Source organism: Leptonychotes weddellii, chromosome X, assembly GCF_054177405.1.
Source record: "Leptonychotes weddellii isolate Sample4059 chromosome X, ASM5417740v2, whole genome shotgun sequence".
Taxonomy (NCBI): domain Eukaryota; kingdom Metazoa; phylum Chordata; class Mammalia; order Carnivora; family Phocidae; genus Leptonychotes; species Leptonychotes weddellii.
In genome coordinates, this window is record NC_138385.1 from 68,771,999 (window position 1) to 68,777,998 (window position 6,000).

The 6,000-nt window shown below is 45.0% G+C and overlaps 1 protein-coding gene across 4 annotated transcripts in view; it reads right to left on the bottom strand.

The window, feature by feature from the left end:
- Window positions 1-6,000, bottom strand: part of CCNB3 (cyclin B3) — a 67,079-nt gene that overhangs the window by 57,295 nt on the left and 3,784 nt on the right. Inside the window, exon 3 of one of the 4 annotated variants that reach the window (XM_081808870.1) lies at window positions 1,010-1,244. The exons of 1 other annotated variant lie outside the window; for it this stretch is intronic. The gene's annotated coding sequence lies outside the window, so the exon portion shown is untranslated. Of the gene's footprint in view, window positions 1-355; window positions 424-821; window positions 987-1,009; window positions 1,245-6,000 lie in introns of those variants that run through there. 2 more of the 4 variants (XM_081808874.1, XM_081808873.1) reach the window with 2 other exon arrangements.

Below are 6,000 nucleotides of genomic sequence, written 5' to 3' on the forward strand. Positions count from 1 at the left end.
AACACACACAAAAAGTGCGGTTTTTAGGGTGGGGAGTGATTCTATAAGGAAGGAATCACCAATTTCCCTTTTAATTTGAGGAATGCCTTGGCAAAACGGGCTTCGGTAAAGGGGTGATCGCCTACCTTCTGGAAACACGTTTTCCAAGCCGGGGCGACCTCCTAGTGGCTACATGGACTCATTACCTCCATTTACCCTCTCGATTTGAGAGCCACAGGCACGGGTCTCAGCCTAACACCCCCACGGGGCAAGGACATGACCAAGCTGAAGACTAGGCCAGTCTTCATCCCATTTTAACGTCCCTAAAACCTGGGGGATCCTTAACAGAGTCGCTGGGGGCGTGAGGGATGCCTACCAATACCATGAGGGAACTCGAAAGGCTTCCCGCTTCCAGATCCCCTTCCTCTCCTCCAAGAGTCTTGCCTTAAACCATTCATTCACTGACAAAGACACCAACAGAGGAGAGGATTAAAAGTTTTGTCGCCAGGCGCCTGGGTGGCTCAGTCGCGCCTCAGTCCGTTAAGTGTCTGCCTTGGGCTCAGGTCATGATCCCGGGGTCCTGGGTTCAAGCCCCACATCGGGCTCCCTGCTCAGCCGGGAGCCTACTTCTCCCGCTGCCCCTCCCCCCCCCCCGCGTCAAATAAGTCAGTAAATTTTTTTAAAAAAAACTTTGTCGCCAGTTAATATATATTTTAGTACTTTTCGTCAGACATTCGAGACAAGTTTGTTGGTTTGACAGGAAAAAAAAAAAAATGCGATTCATAGCCTAGCTTCCTCAGCTACATCTCCAGCTCTGACACAAAATACGTCGACGTACTTACATACGGAAGGCGAAAGGCTCTTTTAAATGCCTAGAAAATTAAGTTGTACCTCGAAACAAACCATCGGCGACGGACTGACACAAACCCTCGGCTTTGTAAAGGGACTCCCCCCGAGTAGTAGGAAACAGAAACAAACAAAACAAGACACAAAAACCAAACACGGATGAGGGCCCCAATAAGTGACTAACCGCCTCAGGAAAACGGCCTCAGAGCAACCGCCTCCAGCAAAAGCCGCCTCCAGCAAAAGCCGCCTCCGCAAATGGGTCCCGGAGGCCGCCGTCCGACCCCACCATTGTCACCAGCAGGGGGGGCTAACGGATCAGCGCTTCGTTCAGTCAGCCTCGAAACCACCAGATGGGGCCAAAAGATCAGAGTAGGGACCCCTTAGCTATTTCTTTTTCTCTGGAAATTTCTCTTCGGACCCTAGAAGAAAGAAAAGGGGTACCACTCTCTGCGCGCGCACACGCACACCCACCTCCAAAATGATGGAAGTGGGTAGTGCCTCGTCTAGCCGGACCACCCCCCCGCGCCGTGATCCAGCCCCCCCACTGACAAAAATCCGGATTAAAATAGCACCCGTTTCCGAAAAATGAGATGACGCACGTAGAACACAGTAGCGGGCAAATTTTCAGGCCCCGCTCCAGCCCCGCAGACTAAAAACGTCTGCGATGGAGCCCAACTACCTATTTTCACAAGTGTTCCAGGTGGTTCTGAGGCACACATAAGTGTGGGAAGTGTTGCTCTCGGAAGTAGACTGCCCACTGAAATATTACTACGGATTCCAGGACCCCGTGGCTTCTGAACTGTTTGCTGCCTGAAATTCCAAAAACCGTCATTTATTTTGTTCCTTGAGCCCAGCCGTGTGCCCAGTATTGTGGCGGATACGATGAGAGACAGAGACGCCGCCCGCCAGGCTTTCAACGCAGGTGATCCAGGGATAGGAAAAGTTCATTAACTCTACCAGGCCAGACCTACTAAATGTCAGATGAATTACACAGACAAGAAGCAAATGTTCTAGGAAATCAGAGGAGGGAAATTTCCCAATTATAAGAGGGAGGAGCCTGACCAGAAATGGCCCCTGCCAAGCCAAGCCCACCTTTCACAAATAGCTCTGAAGTCATTTTCTACAACGAGGCAATAGAACAGACCTTAGCTGCCTAATTAAGCCTCTGCCTAAAAGGAAACCCCAGCGTTATCTAAGAGTCCTCTTTTCTTTAACAGCTTCCCTCTGGAATAAAAAATGAGAATATTTATAGCCTTTTAAAGTCCTTTATTGTCGCTCTCCACTGCTTCGATCGCTCATAGAAAAGACCAGACAGACAGGCACAATACAGACACAACATAAATACTTGACGGAAGTAATTATGCAGCACCACTGCGAGATGTTCAGAAGAGCTATCTAATTGTTCACTTTAGCATGGTTGCATGAAGCTGCTCTAAATGACATTGTGTATTTTCATGTCTGGAAAATAGTGCAGAGACAAAAAAGAAGTGGAGCTCCCATTTGTGTTGGTTCACAATAAATAATGTCTGTTAATCACTGGTATCACCGTGCATTTTCCAAATGGTCGTGGTGTCATCCCATAAACTAAATTAGGCAGCCTAATCTGAGACTGGAAGATACTTCGTGAGACTAACAGGCAGACAGTGATTTCATGAAGGCTGATAGTTCAGCTCATTTCAATTTCATTTTGCCATTATTCATAACAATTGCATTACAAACACAGGTTCCATTTTTATTACCTTAATAGCTCTTTCAAACCAAATGTAAACTGAAAGCGTAAAGTGTTGATTTGTACAGTTATTCACAAGTTTGTGTGGAAGAGATGTTTGTGTAGAATAAACGAAGTTAGAAAATGGATGATAATGGTTCCAAAAAAAAACCTGTGTCTACCATCTTTATGTTTGGCTCTTTTTTTTTTAAGATTTTATTTATTTATTTGAGAGAGAGAGAGCATGAGATGGGGGAGGGTCAGAGGGAGAAGCAGACTCCCCGCCGAGCAGGGAGCCCGATGCGGGACTCAATCCCGGAACTCCAGGATCACGACCTGAGCCGAAGGCAGTCGCTCAACCAACTGAGCCACCCAGGCGCCCTTTATGTTTGGCTCTTAAAGGCTAATCTGAGTGCATAGTACTTCACCCATATTCACACACTAACATGGCATATTCCTTCTTTTGATTCTTTGAACATCCTTCTCCCCGACCCATCTGTTCCCACCTCTAGTCAGTATAGGCTGGTCTGAGAATCTCAGCAGCTTAAGAGAAAGAAGAGGCAGAGGATATACTGTAACCTATGACTGAGCCTCCTCATGTTTTTGTTGTTGCTTTCCCATCCAAATGCCGCTCTTTTTTGCTCCTGGTTATCCTCCAGGATGGCAGGATTGGGGCGCCATGGGACAGGGCTCTAATCATCCATAATAGTTCTCTTTTTGTCATTCAGGGGATTGGGTAAGACATTTTCCAGGCCCAGATCATAGTCATTCCCTTCTGGGCTGGGAGACATAGAGGCTTTTTGTTTTTTAATCTTAGGGATATACATTCTTGGGCTTGGAGAATAAATACACGTTTTCTTTCTTTGCTGCTTATTCTACAGACATGAGCCAGATCCAGGAGCTCCAACTTTTTCTTTAATCATCAAAAGTTCTTGACAAAAAGGCGATAGAGGAAAAACAAGTCTTGTGCTGTAGATTTTAGCTCATCACCACCGACAAAGACTCCCTCCTTGACCAAAAGTTATTTTTTAATAAAAATTGTATGTATCTAAGGTATACAGCATGATGATTTGATATAGTCAGGCTCCTCTGAGACTTCTTCTCAACTAGGCCTCACCCTTGGCCTATAGAACTGCACGGGCACAAACAGTATCATCCTTTCCCTACATTAAGAGACGTGAACAAACACTAACACAGTTTCTATCAGCTCAAGGCCATGTCCCTAGGATGATGATCCCAGCCTCCTTAAAAGGCCTGCCTAAGAAAGTTCAACACTGCCAGAAGAATTTACTGTTCGTTTCAGCCAAAACCTGATTATAGGCCCCTGACCTCCCTTTCCTTAGAACATTTACTTTGGAAAACGTATCATTGTAAATCCTTTCTCCATTCCTTTGAGATGTATCTTCTACAACCCAGAAATGTTTTTCTCAAAGACCTGGGAGCCATCCCTTTGAAATGTAATTATCAAGAAAGAAGGACCCCTGTCTCCTAATCTCTATGAAAGGGTAGGAGCCTAACTTTGATAAGTACCAGTTAGCACACACAGTTGCCCTAATCACACTGATCACCCCCCAACCAAACACACACACATACATACACACCCACGTTTCCCTCAGCAGTTTTTCCTTTAGCACACCCCAGCATTTAAAAAGCCTTCTGCTTCTTGTTTCAGTGGAGTTGAGCTCTGTTCATTGGAAGACTCTCTTCCTGGGCACCTGGGTGGCTCAGTCGGTTAAGCGTCTGCCTCCGGCTCATGTCATGATCCCAGGATCCTGGGATCGAGTCCCACATTGGGCTCCCTGCTCTGCAGGGAGTCTGCTTCTACCTCTGCCCCTTTCCCCACTCGTTCTCTCTCTCTCTCTCTCTCTCTCTCTCGCCTTCTCAAATAAATAAATAAATAAATAAAATCCTTAAAAAAAAGGAAGACTCTCTTCCTTACTGAAGTTGAATAAAATCTGTCTTGCCACTTTTAACAAATGTCTAGCTCTGTTTCTCTTTTATGCCATGAACTAACAAGATCAAAATTGTACAGCAGGGTTAAGACATGCAGTCTCAGGGGTAACAAAGAAAAGAAGAAATTGAAGTAGACGAAGAATACAAAACTATATTATTTAGGGGATCCTCCCAACTTATTTTTAATTCAGATGCATTTATTCTCATGTATGAGGTTAAAGTGGAAATATGTAGAGAAAGGACAAGGGGAAGATAAGACAAGTCTTGGGCACAGTGTGAGCTATTTGGTGATGGGCTAATGTTTCCAAACTGGGGCAAAACTAAAGGCATCTCAAAGTCTAATGGATAATCCTCTAAAGAATATAGTAGCCAGCAATCCAGTACTGGCCATATAATGAAAAAGAATAAGTGGGGCTCAGGCCCTTTCATAACTTAAAAAAGTCTGTGCAAGGCTGACCCTGTCCCAAGGAGATTGGCCTTTTTTCTGGGATAATCAGCCTTCATGATGAAGGTTAGAGCTTGCTGGACCACTTAGACATCCAGAATCCTAAGAATGGAGCCACCAACTTTGTGTTGTCACTGTTCTCTATAGAAACAGTGATGTCATGAAGCAGAAATTCTGGTACCAGCTGGCCGTGAAGGCTTTAGGAGAGTATGGAGGGTTGAGCAAAGAAGCAACATCTCAGGTCAGACTGGAAGGGTCATCACAGCATCCCAAATAACAAGAAAGAAATCATGCCAAGGTCCTATAAAAGAGCCTACTCTGATACTACAAAGGTAGGGGCATCTTCTGACTTCTTTTTGACTAGCTACGGGGGTGTCTTGACAGTGAGGTGAAACTTCCTATTTCTGCTTTTATTCAGGATAACCAGAAAGGACTTTACCATTTTTTCTGTCTCTACATAAATCCAAAGATCTCTTGCCGCATAACTCTGAATCTCTAGTGGGAAACCCAAAGAAAAATAAGCTAAGATGGGAAAATTAATACTGTCTTATTCATAAAGGCTGGTGGCAATTCTGTATGTGAAAAATACAGACCCCCACCAAACCGGTAACTAATATGATTAGATTGTTCTGGAAACAAGAAGAGTAAAGAGAAAGGAAGTATCAAGGGATTGTAAGATGGACAAAATGTGAAATAAATATGTGTACCCTCCTAGAGAGAACAGAAAAGGGTTGTTGTATGGGAGACAGCCTGATGTGCTTTTGATGTGAAGGGCTACTGAGTTTGCCAGACTGCCACGCCTTTGCTGAGGTTGCTAGTTGCAGGCATTGTGACCCAACAAACTCCTTTGTCATACCCCAGGGTCAGAGGCAGCAGGGAAAAGCCTGGCCCATCAGTCTCGTCCAACAGCTGACGGGGGTGGCAGCCAGCTGCAGGTGCCCAAGAACTTGGCACTGCCCAGTTCCATCTAAAGGGGCACATCTCCCTTCTGGGTGGCACAATTTCAACCAAAAGTCTAAAATAACTTCATTATCAAGGTAATGAGTTCACAAATTTTATTTTTTTTTTT